General features: G+C 40.2%; 1 pseudogene; it reads right to left on the bottom strand.

The window, feature by feature from the left end:
- Positions 1-669: 669 nt before the first annotated feature.
- On the bottom strand, positions 670-16,345 carry LOC149251839 (pre-mRNA-splicing factor ATP-dependent RNA helicase DEAH1 pseudogene; annotated as a pseudogene).
- Positions 16,346-21,387: the final 5,042 nt, after the last annotated feature.

Genomic DNA, 21,387 nt, shown 5'->3' with positions numbered 1-21,387 from the left:
TCTTCAAAGAATTTCAATTACCATAAATAATTCACCCCCCAAAGATATCCTCGACCTCCTCAAAGAATTTCAGACTCCACAAAAAAAGAATTGCTACAACTATATGAATCAATTCTCCTTCAACTCCCACGATCTCTTGCAAAATGTAGCTTCTCCTTCAATATGAACATCTATGAAGAATATGGATGATTCCTTATTTTTGACTAACTATGGTTGATGTATCTCATGCCTAAAACCAATCTTGATTACCTAGGGTGGATATGTTTCACCACTGATACTAATCCTCACAAGGGTTTCACACCCTTTACTCAGAAGCTCCAATAGCTTTCCTAAATTGACTTGAGAAAAATGACTGATGCATCCCCAAAAGTGAACTCCAATTCTCTTTATAATTAGAGTACCATGGGTCATCAAAATACCATGGATCTCTCTTTTATAACTTTTTTTTTTTTTTTTCCTTTGACCCTTTCTTTAACCTTTTTATCTTTTCCCGCTTAATTAAATAATATAAAGTGACTTTATAAATTTATTCTTTTTTCTCCCATAGTCACTTAATAACTACTTTTTAATTTATTTATTTAATTCATCTTTATAATGTTTTTTTCCTCCTAAGTGACAATTCTCCCATATGAAGCTTATGCCAACAATCTAGTGAGGTTTCAAGATACATTAGATAGATGGAGATACTTTGACTTCTGGTTCATTTTGTTCTCTAGCAACATTAACAATAAAGCCTTCAACATTGTTACTCATTAATTCATTTTCCTTAGTCCATGCCTTTTGGGCACTCCCAACTGATAACATAGCAGAAATTGTGATGATTTCTTCTAAACATTTATGTATGTTTGATCAAACTCTCATTTTGGAAAGCATTGGATTTAGTGGAAACTCTGCCATATGGCTTGCTAATTTTGTTAACTCAGAATGGTCATTCAAGGCACGAGGAGCACAAATCTACTCCAATGCTCTCATTAATTTTTCTGCTAGATGAGGATCCATCAATCAAAATTAATAAGATTGTTAATGTCCAAACTCTTGAGCATGAGTACAACATTTCATAGATTTGATCGTTGTATTTCTGGAATTGTATTTGTAGTGTACCAATGAAAGCATTTACAAGGTCTTGTTCTTCCTGCTCTGCCATATCTCTACAGAGCAGAGACCTTGGATATTTAAGGCACAATTAATGACTCCATGCCTTTGTGGATTATATGATTTCTTCTTGCAAAATCTTGGATCAATAACAATTTTATCCCATCAATTGTCAAATAAGTTTCTGCTATGTTTGTTGCTAGAATGACCTTATGTTCCCCTTCTAGGGAGCTTACATATTTGATGGGAGATTGGCAAATATTGGGCATATAACCATCTAAACAATATTTTTTCCTAGACCACTCATAATGTTTTCCAGAATCTCTTTTGTTGCTTCAATCTCTTCTTGTCCTGTAAAAGAAAAGAACATCTCCTGCTGGTTGTGTCACATGAATATGCATAACAATAACAATTGCAACTTCTAAGTAGTCCGCTTTAGGAGATTTTGTATAATTAATTTCAATAGTATATCTCCTTCCCGGTATTTTGAAAATTGGTGCTACAACAAAGAAATCACTGAACTTCTCTTCATCTAATATTGTACTGTATATAAGTCGTTTTATGTCTATACAAAACCTAGCAATATCCTTCACTAAACCACATAGAACATCTATGGAAAGGGCTCTCTCATGGGCCTCATCGGCCATCATAACATTATATCCTGCTAGATAAGGTTCACCTAAGAATTCTCGTAGTAGTATTCCATCGGTCAAATATTTTAGAATAGTTTTCTCATATGTACAATCTTAAAAATGAATAGAATAAGATACCTCATGACCAAGTTTAAAAACCATTTCCTGGGTAACTTGAGAAACTACACTCATTATTGCGACCCGCCATGGCTGTGTGCACCCAATTTTCCCTCTTTTTGTATAACTGACTTCACGAAGATATTAAGGTATCTGTGTTGTCTTCCCTAAGCCAGTCTCTCAAACAATGACAAAAAATATGACGATCATTCACAACATGAAGCAACTCCTCTCTGTAGGCATAAATTGGAAGTGACCTCCTATCATCCTAAAGGTTCTTCAACATATTTTTGCAATAAATTCCCGAGTGTATAGACTAATTTCCTTAGCTTGATCCTTGTCTCCCTCAAGTACTTAAGCCTTGACAAACTCAATATGATATTCAAAAACCATACTCTTGAGTATTTCTCTTATCCAGTGATCCAAATTTTAAGGTAACCTCTCCAATTTGATGTAGTTCCCAAGCCTCTTGCTCTACAAATGGATTAACTTTATCATCAAAACCTAGATCTCTCTATTGTTGCATGGCTATAAAAAATCATTTCTCCTACTTGACATTGTCTTCTTCATCATAGGCTTCTAGCATGTGATACTCAACAAAATTTGTATCCTTAAAATGTTGTGATGCTAGCTCATCAATTGTTTTATTGTACCTCATTTCTTGCTCTTCTTTTGCTGTCAACTTCACTCCATCAAATAAATATTTCTCATTCTCAGTTTCAAAATGCCAAATTGCATCCTCTTCTTGTTTCCAGGTCAACTTTGGTTCCATTAGCTTCCTTGTAATAGCTTCATCCTTTTCTTGAAGTCTCCATTCCAATTCTTCTCTTTCTATCTGATCTTGTTCTCTTAGGAATGCATGATTCTCTCACCGAGAAGGTAGATCTGGGTCATCCTCGAACTTAGACTCAAGGTGATTCTACATGACATGATATCCATCCTCCCGTAACTATAGAACTTCACCATCACTTGAACCTTCAGTTCCACTTGTTTTTCATGGGATAACTTCTTTATTGTTAGGATTATGTTTAACAATTGTGCTGGTAAGGTCGATTTCTTGGTCTTCAACTGCTACTCTATCATCTCCAAATCTGCAATCTTCTTTTCCCTTCATTTTTTTTATGGTCTTCATGATTTCTTGTAGTGTAATAATTATTTTTGTTGCTATCAACTAATAATTGGAATGCCAATGCTTCAACATGATCTACTAATTTTTTTTAGGTTCTTTTTATTTGCAAGAACTCTAACAAGTGAACCTGCATGATAATTGTATTCATATTTTTCACTAAGAGAACTAATTCCCACTGCAACTGACTTGGAGCACTTCTCAAACTGAAAACCTCTTGGGCCAGTATAATGCACAACTCTGATACCACTTTAAAGTCCCTTACTAAAATAATCTAATCGACTTGCAAAAATATTTTAAATTTCTCTTTCAAGCATTTTTTCAAATACTTTGCATCTAAATATTTCTTCAAAAACTTTATATGCAAACCGAAGAACTATTTTTGTGTAGAGTTATTTCTTCAAAAAATTTGCATGCAATTAAAGATGAAACCCTAAATCAATAGAATTCTCCAAATTAGCAGTGATAATTCAACCCAATTTTTCATTAACCTTCAACATGAAATTACATGCTAGATGACTAGTTAAAGATGCCAAAAAAATGATTTATAAAACCTAGGAGTTGCTCCGAAAAATGGAACTAATTGGCTCGAGAAATTTATTGACAAAGATAAATCAAGAAATAAAATGATGCTGTCTCATGAGAGAATATGATCTCCATAGGAAGAATATGGTCCCATCCAAATAACATAATCTCCTCAAGGAAAATCAGCTCCAAAATAAACATGAGCTTCACAAAGAATTTCGATATTCTCAATCAAATGTGGCTTCCTTAGTAAACTTGGTTTCTTCAAAGAAATTCAACTTCCATAAAGAATTTGGCCTCCTTAAATAATTTCAGCCTCCATAAAAATAAGATTTGTTGCAACTAGATGAATCAATTCTCCTTCAAGCTCCCATGATCTCTGGTAAAATGTAGCTTCTCCTTCAATATGATCACCTGTGAAGAATCTAGACAATTCCTCCTTTTTGACTAGCTAGGGTGGATGTATCTCACCACTGAAACCAATCTTGATCAACCAAGGTGGATGTGTTTCACAATTGAAAGTAGTCTTAAAGAGGGTTCACAACCTTTACTCAAAATCTCCAAGAGCTCTCCAAAATTGACTTAAGAAAAATAAGCAATGCATCCTAAAAATTGAGCTCCAATTATTTTTTTATCATTAGAATACCATGGTGTTGACGACTTTTTCATCAATGTTATCTATTCAGGCTCGCCAAAATATCTTGCCTCACATCCAAATTTTGCGCCTTAATCTCATAATCGACACCTCCAACACTTATCTATTCAGTCTCAACTAAATCTCTTGTCTCACATCCAAATTTTGCGACTCAATGATCCGGATTTCTTCAGCTACCAGAATTAACCAAGATCTTTTACTTCTATGATGTTAGCATAATTTCATATAAAAGAGTATAAAACAACCACATGTGCATATTGAAATAAGAGGAAACATAATGATGATCAACAATTCAGAGGATACAAAACACATTGATAACGGAGTTCACCCAGTGTGGGTTACGTCTCCAGGCCATGGTGTCAGGAGAAGGGAGGTCGCTTCATTGAATCTTGCAAAATGATGATGATGTACATGGCATGTTCTTTGGACAAATACCCTCAACATGAGTGGTGTGTCTCTCCACGAAACATTCTCCCTACAAGAACTCTCACTCAAATGGGATTTCCTTTAGCATGACAAGCTAATAAAATCTCACATAATGTGGCAACAAGTATCCCTCAACATAGTGCTAATCAAGGATCTCAACAATAAAGACATCATCTTAGCAAATTAAGAAGAAAGACATGGCATAACTACATCATATACCTCCACTTTCGGTGATGGCTGAAAAATGCAAAGTTCAGCTACTAAAATGGACCATGCCACTAATTCCTAGCAATGAATGGTGCAAAGTCGTCTGTAAACTTGTCCAATTCTAACACTATCAAATTTTGGACCCTCGGGAATCTCGAAGATTCCCCCAAAGATTCATTCCTGAAGATGACTAGAAAATCCATTGCTCGAATGAATATTTTGAGCACACCACTGCGCTCCTTGTGAAATTCTGTGAAAAATGACTATAAAGTTGACAACATTTTGCCTCGGTCAAAAATCAACCTCCAAGGGAATCTTTAAGATTCCACAAGATTCTCCAAAGATTCCTTGCTGTTGGAGACCTACATTTTTGTTGCTCAGATGGAGATTCTGACTACACGGTTGGAATCTTGGTGAGAAAACATGCAAAAATTACTATCCACTCGTCAAATTCTGTCGCTAGCATCTCTGGCCCTTAAGGGAATCTTTCTCGACATCTTAAGATTCTTGTTCATGGTTCCATCGGTTCAAGTTTCCACCTCCGCTCTAGTTCGCTGCACTCCTCCTATGGCCTGGTCGAATGATTTGAGTCTACTCTTCAAAAAAAATATTCACCAAATTAAATATGGAACCTCTGTAATTACCCGACAACCAACACTTTCTCTGTCTAATCTAGCTACAGTCTCTTGGAATCCTCAATTGCTGTTTCTGTGTTGGATTTTTCTAGAAGCATCTCTTTCTGGATAGGGTTTCTAGGTAGACTATGCAGGTATCCACACAAGCAAATACACAAATATTCCCTTTCTTTCACTAGGAACTACCTTTTCTTCATGTTGACCCAAAAACTGCCTTTATTTCATGTGATCATGTCATCCTTGACTTTAATTTCTAGACCTGATCATGGATTTTATTTCTCCTTGCTTATTTCTCTTAACCAAAGAAAAAAATATCACTACTTGTGGTGAAATTGACGGTTTCCTGTAACCGACAATGATTCAGGGTTTCTGGGTAAACCTCTCCTTCATATTTGATGTAACGTGGGTGTGCACTGCAAAACAAAAAAAGGAATGATGAATTTTCTTAACACACCAAACATCAATGACTCTTCAAAAAACGACACTATGTACATACAACTCCTTCTTCAGACTCACCTTCACACTTCACAATGCAGGCTTCCGGCTTCAACTCTTGCTCCAGGTTTCGACTTTTGCCTTACAATTGCCTCACGACCCTCATAACCTTAATCTATGATACCACTTGCTGGTATTTGAGCCCATTAAATTATATAAAAAAAGAAAGAAATTCACATAAATTTGAAATGGAATCACACAAGAAAAACACAAGGAATTTACATGGTAAAACCTTCATAATGTGTCAAGGAAACCTCCACGGGGCAAGGGATTGGAATTCTTATTGCTCAAGGTCCAAAAAAATGACTCTCGAACCATTACATCAAGCCACTCGTGTAATTATCATTTTAATACAAAAAAACTTCATTACATAACTTGCTATCATTACGCAACTGTCTGAATGATAAACCCAAATTTACTAAGATAATTACATTTTTAACAATAATTGTTGACTCTCTTAACAATATGATCTTTAAACACCATACTCTTGAGGATTTCTCTTATCTAGTGATCCAAATTTTAACATCATCTCTCCAATTTGATGTAGATCCCAAGCCTCTTGCTCTACAAATGGATTAATTTTATCTTCATAACCTAGCTCTCTGTATTGTTGCATGGTTATAAAAATCGTTTCTCCTACTTGACCTTGTCCTCTTCGTCATATGCTTTTAGCATGTGATACTCAACAATATTTTTAGTACCTTAACGTGCTGTGATGCTAGCTCATCAATTGTTTTCTTGTAGCTCATTTCCCGCTCTTCTTTTGCTGTCAACTTCACTCCATCAAAACAATATTTCTCATTCTCAGCTTCAAAATGCCGAATTGCATCCTCTTCTTGTTTCCGGGTCAACTTTGGCTCCATTAGCTTCATCATGCTAGCTTCATCCTTTTCTCAAACTCTCCTTTCTAATTCTTCCCTCTCTCGCTGATCTTGTTCTCTTTGGAATGCACGATGCTCTCACTGAGAAGATAGATCTAGGTCATCCTCAAACTTAGCCTCAAGGTCATTCTACATGACATGATATCCATCCTCCCGTAACTACAGAACTTCACCATCACTTGAACCTTCACTGATACTTGTTTTGCATGGGATAAATTCTTTATTGCCAGGATTATTTTCAACAATTGCGCTGGTAAGGTCAATTTCTTGGTCTTCAACTGCTACTCTATCATCTCCAAATCTTCATTCTTCTTTTCCCTTCACTATTTTATGACCTTCATGATTTCTTGCACTGTAATAATTATATTTGTTTGTATCAACCCATAATTGGAATGCCAATGCTCCAACATGCTCTAGCAATTTTTTAAAGTTCTTTTTATAGTCTTCAAAGATTTGCAAGAATTCTAGCAAGCACTTCTGCATGATAACTATGTTCATCTTTTTCATTGAGAGAACTAATTCCCGCTGCAAGTGTGATCCAGGTGGATATTGGTGGCCCCCTGCCAAGTCCACCTGGACCCCCACCATTGTCTTTCTCAGCATTGTAGCACAACTTACTATTTTTAGCAGTTTTTCGGGTCCTGAACTTCCGGAGCCGTTTTGAGGCCCTAAACGACGTTTTTTGGGGAATCTAGGGGCAACATGGGTCCATGGAATGGACTGGTGTTGCCCATTCCAACAATGATAGTGCTCGGATAGATCTTTCTAATGAGCTATTGTACGCGTCAAACGGAGATCATATGCCAAAGTTACGACCCCGGGAAGTTGATGTACCAATTTACCCCAAACGGGGCCCACAGTTTGGCTTTTCATCTCCTAGGGTTAGGTTTTGGAATGTTAAGGGTTTTTCCATTGTTTCTCAACAATAAATAGGCCTTCGAGCCTCATTGTAACACAGTTCAGAGGCATGTAGCCATCACATCTCTTCTCAGAGATAAGCTACCATCGCCCTAGCTGGTTTATTTCCATTTCTGGTTGTAAGCATATTTCAGTATTTTCCATTAATGAAATGAAGTATTATTTCCGCTGCATCTTTGTGTATATGGTTACCTCTGTAATTTGTTGTGTTCCTATTTAAATCCGGATCAGTGGTATTAGAGCGGTCTGCTTTTTCTCTGTTTTTCTTTGCATGTCCCCAACAAGGTCGGGATATAAGGAGTTAGGGCTTGAACTGGTTGAACCTTTGCAAGACTAGCCTCGCAAATCCCGACGGCCTCCCATGGCAGACGAGAAGAAAGACGAGGGGGCAGGAGATCCCATCAAAATCTTGCTCGAAGAAGCCCTCGAGCGACAACGGAACGCGATGATGGACAGCTTTGCCCAGATCCTTCAGCGGCTACCCAGAAGCGGCGCATCGGCTTCCATCAGCTCCTTTGGAAACACCACACCTTTTAAGGTATAGGTTAATTTTGAAATCCCCATATTCGAGGGTCAGATAGACGCCGATGCCATAGATAAATGGTTAAATCTGCTAGAGGGTTATTTTTCTGTTCATGAATTTTCGAGTCGGGAAAAGATTGTTTTTGCTCTTCTCAAAGCAGCCCCCCACGTCAAGGACTGGTGGGAAACCTACTGCGAGCAGAAGGATGAAAGTACTGGCTCACTATTTTCAGCTGCACCCACCTGGGATTCGTTTCGGGATGCCATCAAGGAGCAGTACTACCCTGTCAGAAGCTATGAGGATGAATACATAAAGTGGACCATGCTGCGGCAGGGAAGGGACCAAGACGTGCCGGAGTTCACCAATCTTTTCCATACCCTTCGCACAAAGTTGGGTATCAAGGATTCGGAGCAACATTTGATACTCAAATACCGTGGCTGCCTGCACAAGTACATCCAGGAAGAAATACAATTCCTAAACATCCCCTCGCTTGGCGCAGCATACCGATATGCCGTCAAGGTCGAGCAGAAGTTTAAACAAAAGAAGCGAGACTTTGGATCTACGAATCCAAAGCAGGGGAAAGGTGCCCCTAAACCACAGAACAAAGGACAGAGCCAAGGTGGGACAGCCCAAGACAACCAGCCGAAGCTGCAAGCAAAGAACAACGCCGCGAAGCCGAGAAAGGACACCGGAAAATGGTGCGAGTTCCATAAGAGCTCCACTCACAACACAAGTGAGTGTCGGGCCAAGCAGTCACTTGTGGCTGAGCTAAAGGTTTGAGAATCAGATGCATGTTCCGACTCTGAGTCAGAACCCGATAAGGGGTATGAAAAAGGGAAGCAGATCATTGATGCGGATCCCAGCGCCACTGTTGCTACCGCAAAGATCCAGAAAAATGAACCCGAAGATCCAGAGGAGGAGGAGCGTCTCTTCCACTCCCAGATGTGGGTAAAGGGCTCCCCGATACAGTTCATTGTTGATAGCGGGAGTCAAAAGAACCTCATTTCGGCAGAGGTCGTGAAGCGGTTGGGCTTACCGACCACAGCACATCCACAACCATACACCATTGGGTGGCTTCACCAAGGGCGAGATCTTCGCGTGAGCCAGCAGTGTCGCCTTCCATACAACATCAAGCCCTTCACGGATGAGGTATTGTGTGACATTGCTCCCCTTGAAGTTTGTGATGTATTACTAGGACAACCATACTTGTGGAAGCGACATGCTGTGTATGAATCAAGGCCCTGTGCTGTTATTATTACATTGGGAAATAAGTTGTTCAGGATACCAGAGGTAGCACCACCCGCCGCCATCTCTTTGATTACTGCAAAACAATGCAGTAAGATCATTTCCAAAACCAGGAAATTTGTTTTCCTGATGATACGCCCTCAAGGGAAGAAGAAGACAGTGGCCGCGGCCTCCAAACGGGGTCCCTCTGCACGACAGCTACAGATGGACAAGATCGTGGAGGAGTACGAAGACATCTTCACCTCCCCGGCAGGGGTTCCTCTGCACTGTCAAGTCAAGCACTCCATCGATCTGACCCCAGGTGCGCCGCTACCCAATGGACCAATTTATCCGCGCTTCGTTCTGGAGAACAATGAAATCAAGAGGCAGATTCAGGAGCTCCTGCAGAAAGGTCACATCCGTCCGAGTTCATCGCCCTGTGGGAGCCCGATCGTGTTGGTACAGAAGAAGGATGGGACGTGGAGACTTTGTATTGACTATCGGGCGCTGAACAAGATCACTGTCCGTAATAGGTACCCGATCCCGCGGATTGATGACCTCCTAGACCAACTAAAGGGGGCGAAATATTTTAGCAAGATCGATCTGAAGTCAGGATATCACCAGGTACCAATCGAACCCTCAGATGTGTGGAAGACTGCCTTCAAATCCAAGGAGGGCCTCTTCGAATGGTTGGTCATGCCTTTCAGATTGACGAATGCTCCTGCAACCTTTATGAGGCTAATGGATGACATCTTGCGGCCATTCACCAACTCCTTTGTAGTAGTATACTTGGATGACATTCTGATCTTCAGCCAGAGTTGGGAAGAGCACCTCCACCACATCCGACAGGTTCTCCAAACACTGCGGCAACACAAGCTATGTGCCAATTTGGAGAAATGCACTTTTGGCATGACCGAGGTTCAGTATCTGGGATACATCATTGATGAACAGGGGGTGCATGTCGATCCAGCCAAGGTCCAAGTCATTCGGGATTGGCCCTCTCCAACCACTCTAATAAAGCTCCGCAGCTTTCTAGGCCTTGCCAACTTCTACCGCAGGTTTGTGCTGGGGTTCTCTCATATTTCTTGGCCCTTGAGTCAAGTCACCAAGGGAGGGGCGAAAGCAAAATTCTTTTGGTCTGAATCTCAACAGAAGGCATTCAGGGAGTTGAAGGATCGCCTCTGCACGGCACCAGTGCTCGCGTTACCAGATTTACAACAACCATTTGAGGTCGAGACAGATGCCTCTGACTATGCTATTGGGGCAGTCCTTACTCAACATGGACATCCAGTGGCATATCACAGTGAAACGCTTTCAGACACAGTCCGGAAGTACCCCACTTATGATAAAGAGATGTATTCCATTGTACAGGCCTGCCGACAATGGAAGCATTACATTTTGGGGAAGGAAACGGTCATCCACACAGATCACCGACCCCTGCAGTTCATACAGACCCAAGGGAAATTGCAGAATGATCGCCATCAGAAGTGGTCTACATACCTGCAACAGTTTCACTTGAATATCAAGTATAAAAAGGGCAGCACCAATAATGTTGCAGATTGCCTCAGTCGACCACCGATCATGGCGCTGACCACCGTGCTCAACTCTTGTGGGCACGAGACTTCTGATTGGCCACTTCTCTACAAAAGCGACCCATAATTCGGCCACACATACGAGACACTCTTGGAGGGTCGGCATGTTGCAGATTTTCACCTCCAGGAGGCCCTATTATGCCACCTCGGTCACCTTTGTGTTCCTTCAAGCGAGCGTGCCAAGATGATTTGGGAAGCACACTACAGTCGGGCTGCTGGGCATTTCGGGGTCGAGAAAACAGTGGCAGTACTGCAAAATTATTTCTATTGGCCGAATCTTCGACAGGATGTTGGGAAGTACATCCGATCATGTACTGCCTGTGCCATTGCCAAACCGACCATTAAGAAGCAAGGCCTCTATACCTCGTTGCCTACCCCTAGTCGACCTTGGGAATCCATCTCCATGGATTACATGTCAGGCCTTCCTTCCACTAAGCATGGAAATGACTGTGTTTTTGTGGTCGTCGACAGGTTCTCGAAGATGGCCATTATGGTGGCCTGCAAGAAGAATATCACAGCAGAAGCCACTGCTAAACTCTTCTTTGAACGAGTGTGGGTGCACTTTGGGATCCCACAGTCTATCATCTCAGATCGGGACAGTCAGTTTCTCAGCACATTTTGGTCCAGTCTCTGGTCAATGCTGGACACCAAACTCACGAAGTCCACAACCTTCCATCCTCAAACTGATGGCCAGACAGAGGTTGTCAATAGGATGATTGTGCACATTCTGCGCATGTATAACTCAAAGCATCCACGCACATGGGACGAGAGCCTCCCCTATGTTCAACACAGCTACAACCGAGCTCTTCACAGCTCCACTGGCCATAGCCCTTTTCAGGTGGGTTTGGGATTCCAGCCACTATGCCCCATTGATGTGGCCATGCCACTTGCAGCTACTCACATGAATTCAGCTCATGTCCAGTCCGAAACAGATAAGGCCACCAGCTTCATTGAGCACATCCAACATATTCGCCAACAGGTCCATGACATTCTTGAGAAATCAAATTCCAAGTACAAGCAGCGACATGATCAACATCGGGTGCCACACAAGTTTCAGGTGGGCGACAAAGTCTGGTTGCATTTGCAAAAGGAACGCCTTACTGGAGCCTATCGGAAATTGAGACCACTCTGATATGGTCCTTACACCATTACTAAGACTATGGGAGACAATGCATTTGAGCTCAGTATTCCCCCATTCCTTGGCCTGCACCCAGTGTTCAATGTGGACCGCCTTCGGCCATACTTTCCACCATTGCTAGACACATCCGACATTGCAGAACAACTCAAACCCACAGAATTAAATCCAGATTGCATGGAACAAGCTGCAACTGATCGAATCATGGACACACAGATCAAGAACACGCGCCAACAGAATATCCAACTGTATCGAGTTGTCAAAGCAGGCCAACTCCTTCAGCAGGGCAAGTGGCTCACCAGGGAACAAGTTCAGCAGAAGTTTCCTCATCTCATGGAGGAGCTCAACGCAATGGGGACCATTGCTTCCTAAGGGGGGAGGAATGATCCAGGTGGATATTGGTGGCCCCCTGCCAAGTCCACCTGAACCCCCACCATTGTCTTTCTCAGCATTGTAGCACAACTTACTATTTTTAGCAGTTTTTCGGGTCCTGAACTTCCGGAGCCGTTTTGAGGCCCTAAACGACGTTTTTTGGGGAATCCGGGGGCAACATGGGTCCATGGAATGGACCGATGTTTCCCATTCCAACAATGATAGTGCTCGGATAGATCTTTCTAATGAGCTATTGTACGCGTCAAACGGAGATCATATGCCAAAGTTACGACCCCGGGAAGTTGATGTACCAATTTACCCCAAACGGGGCCCACAGTTTGGCTTTTCATCTCCTAGGGTTAGGTTTTGGAATGTTAAGGGTTTTTCCATTGTTTCTCAACAATAAATAGGCCTTCGAGCCTCATTGTAACACAGTTCAGAGGCATGTAGCCATCACATCTCTTCTCAGAGATAAGCTACCATCGCCTTAGCTGGTTTATTTCCATTTCTGGTTGTAAGCATATTTCAGTATTTTCCATTAATGAAATGAAGTATTATTTCCGCTGCATCTTTGTGTATATGGTTACCTCTGTAATTTGTTGCGTTCCTGTTTAAATCCGGATCAAAGTGACTAGGAACACTTCTCAAACTGAAAACCCCTCGGGCTAGAAAGATGCACAACTCTATACCACTATAATGTCCCTTACTAAAATAGTCTAATCAACTTGCTAAAATATTTTTAATTTTCTCTTTCAGGTATTTTTCCAAATGGTTTGCATGCAAATATTTCTTCAAACACTTTGTATGCAAACAAAAAGAACTATTTTTGTACAGGCATTTCTTCAAACATTTTGCATGTAACTAATGATGAAACCGTGACTCAATAAAACTCCCCAAATTATTAGTGATAATTCAACCCAATTTTTCATTAATCTTCAACATGAATTTACATGCTCGATGACCATTTAAATATGCAAAAAAAATGATTTTTGAAACCTGGGAGTTGCTCCGATAAATGACACTAATTTGGATGGAGAAATTTATTAACAAAGATAGCTCCATAAATAAAATGATGCTATCTCGTGAGAGATTGTGACCTGCCTATGAAGAATGCGGCCCCATCCAAATAATTCAGTCTCCTCAAGGAAAATCAATTCCACAATAAACTCAAGCTTCACAAAGAATTTTGATCTCCTCAATCAAATGCGGCTTCCTTAGTAAACTTGGCCTCCAATATAATACACTCGATCTCTTCAAAGAAATTCAACTTCCATGAAGAATTCAGCCTCGTTAAAGAATTTCAACCTCCACAAAAATAGGAGTTGTTGCAACTAGATGAATCAATTCTCCTTCAAGCTCCCACTATCTCTGGTAAAATGTAGCTTCTCCTTCAATATTATCACCTATGAAGAATCTAGATGATTCCTCCTTTTTGACTAGCTAGGGTGGATGTGTCTCACCACTTAACCAATCTTGATAAGCTAGGGTGGATGTGTTTCACCATTGAAATTAATCATCAAGAGGGTTTCACACCCTTTACTCAAAAGCTCAAAGAGCTCTCTAAAATTGACTTAAGAAAATAAGCAATACATCCTCAAAATGAGCTCCAATTCTCCTTTTTATCATTAGAATACCATGGCATTGACGACATTTTCGTTAACGTTATCTATTTAGGCTCGACTAAATCTCTTGTCTCATTGCATCCAAATTTTGCACCTTGATCTCGTAATTGACACCTCCAACACTTTTATGCTTATATTCCCCAACTCCATTTGTATAAGAATGCCCTGGCTCGTTCTATAGATTTTCATGTGTTTGAAAAAAAAAAAGCCACTCCTTCCCATTTCTTCAAGAAAAAAAAGGTCTATTGAGTTCTTAAAAATAAAAGGGGAAAAGGTCTTCCTATTCCAATTGAAAAATACATTTAATGCCATTTTATAAAAATAAAATAACAAGTGGGTTGGTTACAAAAGAATGCCTCGGAGAGTCCAAATGAAATGTGCAGCCCTCTTTATAATTATAGAAGTTCAATGCATATTCATAATTGTTGGAGGTCCGCTCCACTTGTTCCAAGACCTATAGACTGCCAAGAAGGCCGCCCTCTTTATAATTATAGAAGTTCCACTTGTTCATTCTTAATTGTTGGAGGCCCGCTCCACTTGTTCGAAGACCCATAGACTGCCAAGAAGGCCCCCTCTTTATATCTATAGAAGTTCCACTTGTTCCAAGACCCATAGACCGCCAAGAAAGCCACCCTCTTTATAATTATAGAAGTTCAATGCAGATTCATAACTGTTGGAGGCCTGCTCCACTTGTTCCAAAACCCATAGATCGCTGAGAAAGTCGCCATCATCTAATAACATGAAAGAAAGAAAACAATTATATATCAATAATCTATTATACCTCCTCCCCACTATCCATGTGGGATATATCAGGTTTATTATTATTATTATGTGACACATCGAAATGATCCATATGGGATATATCATGTTTATTATTATTATTATGTGACACATTGAAATGATCCATGTGGGATATATTATGTTTATTAATTATTATTATGATATGGCACATCCAAATGATCACATTATTCTATTATTATTATGTGACACATTGAAATGATCCATGTGGGATATATTATGTTTATTAATTATTATTATGATATGGCACATCCAAATGATCACATTATTCAATCATATATCATGAGCAATATACCATGATCAAAGAATGTTGGAGCGGGGATTTAATCACTTTTGAGTCTCGCTCACATTATTCAATCATATATCATGAGCAATATACCCTGAACAAAGAATGTGGAGCTGGGAATTCATCACGTTTGAGTGCTATTATTGGAGAAATGCGCATGATCAAAGTAGAAATTTCTAAACACGGTTCTGTAGCTTATGTCCCACGGGCCCCATGGATACAATCAAGAACATCAGTGATAACATTCTTTTTGGAAAGGAGTATAATGGAGAGAAGTATATGGAAGTGCTTGCTGCATATGCTTTAGATATGGATATCTGTTATATGAGAGGAGGTGATGTAGCAATTATCAGAGAAAAATGATTCAACTTGTCAGGTTGGCAGAGAACTTGAGTGGTTCTTGCAAGGACTTTATATCATGATTGTGACCACACGTTAATTGCTGTTGATGCCCATGTTTCTGCTTGGATTTCCAACATGCGTGGAGCCAAAAAAATGAAGATAAAATGAGTACTACAAAGTTTATGACGCGTTAGCCTTAATTTTCTTGTATGATAATCAATTATTTTTAACATTCAACAATCAGACTATGGTCGTTTGGAATTTCCGAGGAGTTTGAACCAGTAATGCGAGTTGTTGTGGGACTAAATATGCACCGACCTGTCACTATAAAAGCATAGGAAATAGTAGAGAGTCCAGTTATGATCTTTCTTTGAACAATACTATTGAAGGGACACATCTAATAGCTGAGGGACTTAGTTTAGTGAAGAACATGCTAATGGATATTGTTTAGGAGCGATACAAAGATGCAATTTTAGGGATTACTTTAAATTTTATTTATGGGTTTATTTGATTAGTTTAATTTTAAGAGTGCTCCAGGAAAATTGACTTTGTGGCTTCTCACTAATAAAGTGTTTATATAACAAAATTTGATCAATTGATTTGGAGACTAATTATTAATAAAAGACCCTGTGACCTCTCACTAACAGGATGCTACCTACTATTAACAAAATACCTTGTGACCTGCCACTAACAAAATGATTATACAATAAGACTCTACCAATTAAACTAACCTTTGAAGCATGGTAAACTCAATTGTAAAAATACATATTGCGATCTCAGTACATGGTTCCAGTATGGAGATGGTCAGCGAAAATTGCGAGAGATGTTAAAGATGGTGCCAACATTGATTTACATCGATAATGTGATAGGTGAAATTGAGCTTCAACAAATTTTTCGCCAAAAGGATTTGAATACTGGACACGAGGTGAAGGTGGGGTTGCTCGTCACTGCTCATGATATAAATGTGTGGTGAGCGTGCCCAAGTAATACGCAGGTAAAACAACACCAGTGTTCAACCTTTTCTGGTCGAAAGTTTAAATGTACAGAGTAACTGGAAAATGATTTGTTGTCCATAACAGAGAAATACAAGTTTCACCCTCAGTCATTTTGTGGAAGTGATCAAAGTGGATCATTACTTATAGTCTACGTGGCATATGGTTATAACAACGTCGCAGTCTTCTGCATCGTTCTGGCTATTCACATATTCGAAATCCGTTGTCTAAAATTGAACAAATATTTAAAGAAAATCAAAACAGTTGCCAAGCGGTTGACAAGATTATCCAAACATCAATCCAAACTTCCTCAAGAGCAATCCAAGCCATTCATTCATCTCAACAACTCTATAAAGGGAGGCAAATATCTAATTCAAAGGGATTCCCATTCCTGGCACTTTAATGCTATCCAATTTTCGAGTGGGGTTTTTAGCTAGTTGTGAGGTTTTTTTCACCGAAAGAAATAGTGCTTGAAGCTACTTTTAGATATATATGATCTTGTTTAGGATTGGATCACAGGGCTTGTGGGAACCAAACCTCTTACTTAATTATTGGACCATATCCTTAGAACTCAGTTGTGAGGTTTTCTTATCTATTTCTTAACTCATTTCTTGCATAAATCTTTGCGAAGCCTGATGATGATTGTTGGTTTGTAGGATGCTCACAAACGAGTCTTAGAAGGTGAAAGCAAAGCTCCACAAATCAATGGATCTGTGAAGGTAATTGTTTGGGTTTCCTACATAATTTCCACAACTTATTCTCCTTTTATTGGTGATGACTAAGTGATGGTTTTCTAGGATGTAATCACATTTACAACGGATGATTTGTTTTTTTTTTAAACAGAAAAAAACTTTTCTATTACATATGTAAAAGAAATACATTGTCGGTGAATCACTGCCATTGGATCAGGGGATCCAATTAGTCCATTGTGGCATACAATTTTTAAAAAACACACTACATGAAGTAATAAAGTTGGAAACCTGCAGTGCCCAGGTACCTCCTTTTGAAGGGAGATTCATAATCTAGACTATCCCCATGACTTGAAGTTCTCTGTTTCAGCTTGTAACTAAACCGGGTATCTTTGTGCCTGTGAACTGAAGGTTTTGTATCTTTTTGTAGCATCATTTGTCATCCCTTGGTGTTCTAGAACTGTGGGATATTGTTTGTGTAATCCGATGAGTCAATACATCCACCCTCCTCTTACAGGTGAAAGATTTGGCCACTAGCCTGGTAAAGTCTGCATCCTTAAAAGCAAAACAGAGAGTCTATGTTTTAATGAAGCCAAAGAGTCTTCCAGATCATCTGAGGAGCAGATTAGATGGTGATATGTCCCGAATATTGCAAACAGTTATTTAGGAAAGATTGGTAGAATATTCTATTGGGATCCGATGAACGACCGGTCTTAGAAATTCAATTAGCAACCCCATTATGTGGGCAATGGATATTGAACGAAAACCTAGTATCAATGCTTTAATGTTGGCTTTCCAATTAATCAGTGACAGCTTTGGAATCTCCAAAGATAGTGATCTCCTGAAGTCCGAGTAGGACGCCCCATAGAGCAAGGAGTTCATCTCATGTATTGGTACCAGACTTGCCATGCCAGTGAAATTGGTATGAGTGTTTAGCATTGACGTAGATGCCCCAAATTTACAAGGTGGAGGGATAAGCGGGGTGTTGTGAGTGGGGGAAGCACAAAAGTCATGGTGGTAGTTAATAATCTTGCAGCAAGTCTGCTAGATATTAGGCTGCTCATTCTCGAAGATAAGAGCGTTCCGAGACCGCCAAATGCCCTAGATGATGAAGAAGACCAGTGTTTTGTGGGAAAATGAGTCCACTGTCCAACTGTGGAGACAAGAGACTATGTCGAAGCGTTCCCAAGGAGGTGGATCTTCTAACGAGTGTAGAATCTCGATCCAAACTGAAGAAGCAAATGAGCAGTGGATGAAAAGGTGGTTAATGTCCTCTCCATATGAGTTGCAAACGCAACAACGTCCTAGACCCCGGAAACCCCAAGTAAGGATACAATTGTGAACTACCAACTAAGAAAAACAATTCAACTTGAGGGGGAAATTCCATTTCCAGACCCTAGCGAGCCAAGGGTGAATCAGATTCAAGCATGGAGGCATAGTGATGAGGTTGTAGGCTTCTTTTACAATGATCTTGTCTAATTGAGTTCCACCGGCCCAAACAAGTCTATCTTTAGCATTAGAAAGAATGATCCCGTAAAGTTTCAAATTAGTAATGTAATTTGTCCATTCCAAACAAAGATGGTTAGGTAGAGAGATTCTACAACGTCTTTCCAGTGAGTGTAGTAAGGTGAGAAGAGTTTACCAACTGAGATATCTTTGAGTACATGATAACCAAAATAATGTAAAAATGTGATTAGGTCCAGGGATAGAAGATGTGTTCCAGTGATCCCAACTAGTTAGTCTAGTCCGATCTTGGGGGAAGATCCCGAGCCAATGGACTAATGAAGGTAAGAAAAATAATAATGTTTAGAAGTGAACAGGCTGTGCCAAGAAACAAAGATTTGTGAGGGAATCGAAGCACCATTTCGAAGCTAGTCGTAGAAGCACAAATTTTATAAGTATTTTACAATAATGATGCATTGCCAAATTCCCTCAAATCGCACAACCCTCTAGAAAGTCTTAAGCAGCCAAGCCGAGTTGAAAGAGGTAGGGTCTTTAAACGTGACTTTGATTCACTCTCCCACTTTATTTTATTTCTGAAGACATTACCCCTTTAATCCACTTGTTTGTAGTTACGCTGTTTCTTTTCTTGTTTGTAGTTATGATGCAGGAACATCCAAACACCTTAGTGGAAAAAAATTAGAGAAAGAAGACACGTGGACAACCACATGGACAACCAGGCCAACCATGAACCAAATTTCAGTTAAAAAAAAATCAGTTAAAATTGAATGTATGTATAACAAGAATTTAAGAATTCATTAGTGCATCAAGAAGACAGAAAAACCTACGCGTGCGAGAGAGGGTAAAATGTAGTTGCTGGAGAATTCTTGATTAAGGCTGAGATGCCTTAAATTGTAACCGAGTTTGTAAATAATGAAAATGCGACTTTGTGAAATTATGTCTGTGTATCTTTTGTTTGAATTGTTTGCCAGCGTTTTGTTTTATTTTCTGGAGCCATGGTTTCCTTATCAAATGGCTAGAGAGAATCATCTCACGTAGGTGATAGCAGCAACATCGACTCCAATCTAGCGGAGTAGAGATTCTACGCAAGAGTAAAGGTGAGCAGTCGAGATGGGAGTGATTCTGCAAAGCCGTCTCCCCAAATATTACATTCGGCTGAGAGGGTTCGTAAATCGAGCAGCTTTTCGGTGGGTTGCGGTTCTAAGAGGGAGAATTATGAGTCACTTAAGTTTGTGGGTAAGGGTTTCATCTGAGTTGTGAGGGAGAGCAGTCACATGGTTCCGAGGGCCCATGTGGTAGTGGCAACTGGTGGAAGAGATCGAGTAGCCGAGATGCTGATGAGGAGCCAGTCGTTGTGAATAAATCTGTGCCAAAGAAAGATGCTGCTGAGGAATCTAAGCCTCCCTCCGATGAGGATGACAGGGGGGGAGACTCGAGCATAACATGTCTGAATCAGAACCAGAAGAGGACGACGAAGGTCCAAAAGTCGAAGCACCAATGGCATGGTTGAGGATTTGCTGGTCGTGGTGGAATATTTTTATCCAGGGGTGATGCTGATGTGGATACATTGTTTCATGTTTTTTGTGAGCAACTTGTCTGTGATGAATGATGACTTGGGCCACGGAAGAATGAGGGCAAAGGATTGCATTTTATAGCAGACTTGCTGCTCCTACAAGACGAGGCAAAGACTTTGCTAGCCAGACTGTGGAGACTAGACCTGTCACATACAAGGATGGTTATGGACCAATGCGTGGGAGTTTGCTACGTGGTGGAGCAAGAATCCGCAACGGAAGCGTGTGTGGACCGAGGACAAGGAGAGGCTACCTGGTTTGCATGAAGGAGGGTCTGGAGCTTCCCAAGAATCTGCCACAGCTTCTTGAAAAGATGAATGACTCATTGGCCCATAAGGCAAGGGAGACCGTGAGAAGCATTTATGAAAGGTTTCATGGGCCCATAACCCACAAGCCTTAAGGACGATTTATTGGGGAAATGGGATTTTGGTTCACCCCAAAATCTCGTCCCCATCAAGTGGTATCACAGTGGGAAAAGATTTCCTACGGAAAGGAGATTTTGCATGCGAAGAAAGAAGAGGCACAATTTTGCTGAAGATTTGTAAGCTTGTAATTTTTATTTTTATTTTTTGAAGGTGAGAAGATTGCAACAAACCTGGAGTAGGAGTGCTCAATTGGTTCGAGAGGAGAGAACCAGAGAGATTCCGAAAGATTAAGCTCGGGAGAGAAGCTTGGCAAGGTATCTGGTAGTAGGGAGGACTTGCTATTGCAGAGGTTTGGTTGCAGCTCACAGAAGACCATGAAGGCAGTTCCACTGAAGAAGTGAAACAGTGGGTAGAATTGCTAAGGACAAGGAAACGCATATGACTAGGAGGTCATAATTTTTTGTACCTCGGGAGTCTGATGCAGGAGCATCCGAACACCTTAGTGGAAAAAAATTAGAGAAAGAAGACACGTGGACAACCACATGGACAACCAAGCCAACCATGAACTGAATTTCAGTTCAAAAAAAAATCAGTTAAAACTGAATGTATGTATAACAAGATATTAAGAATTCATTAGTGCATCAAGAAGACAGAAAAACCTATGCGTGTGAGAGAGGGTAAAATGTAGTTGCTGGAGAATTCTTGA

Source organism: Pinus tabuliformis, chromosome 7, assembly GCF_031772625.1.
Source record: "Pinus tabuliformis cultivar Carrire ecotype Pingquan chromosome 7, CPIR1, whole genome shotgun sequence".
Taxonomy (NCBI): Eukaryota; Viridiplantae; Streptophyta; class Pinopsida; order Pinales; family Pinaceae; genus Pinus; species Pinus tabuliformis.
Note: the sequence above shows the minus strand (reverse complement) of the source record. Positions and strands in the feature narration are given on the sequence as shown.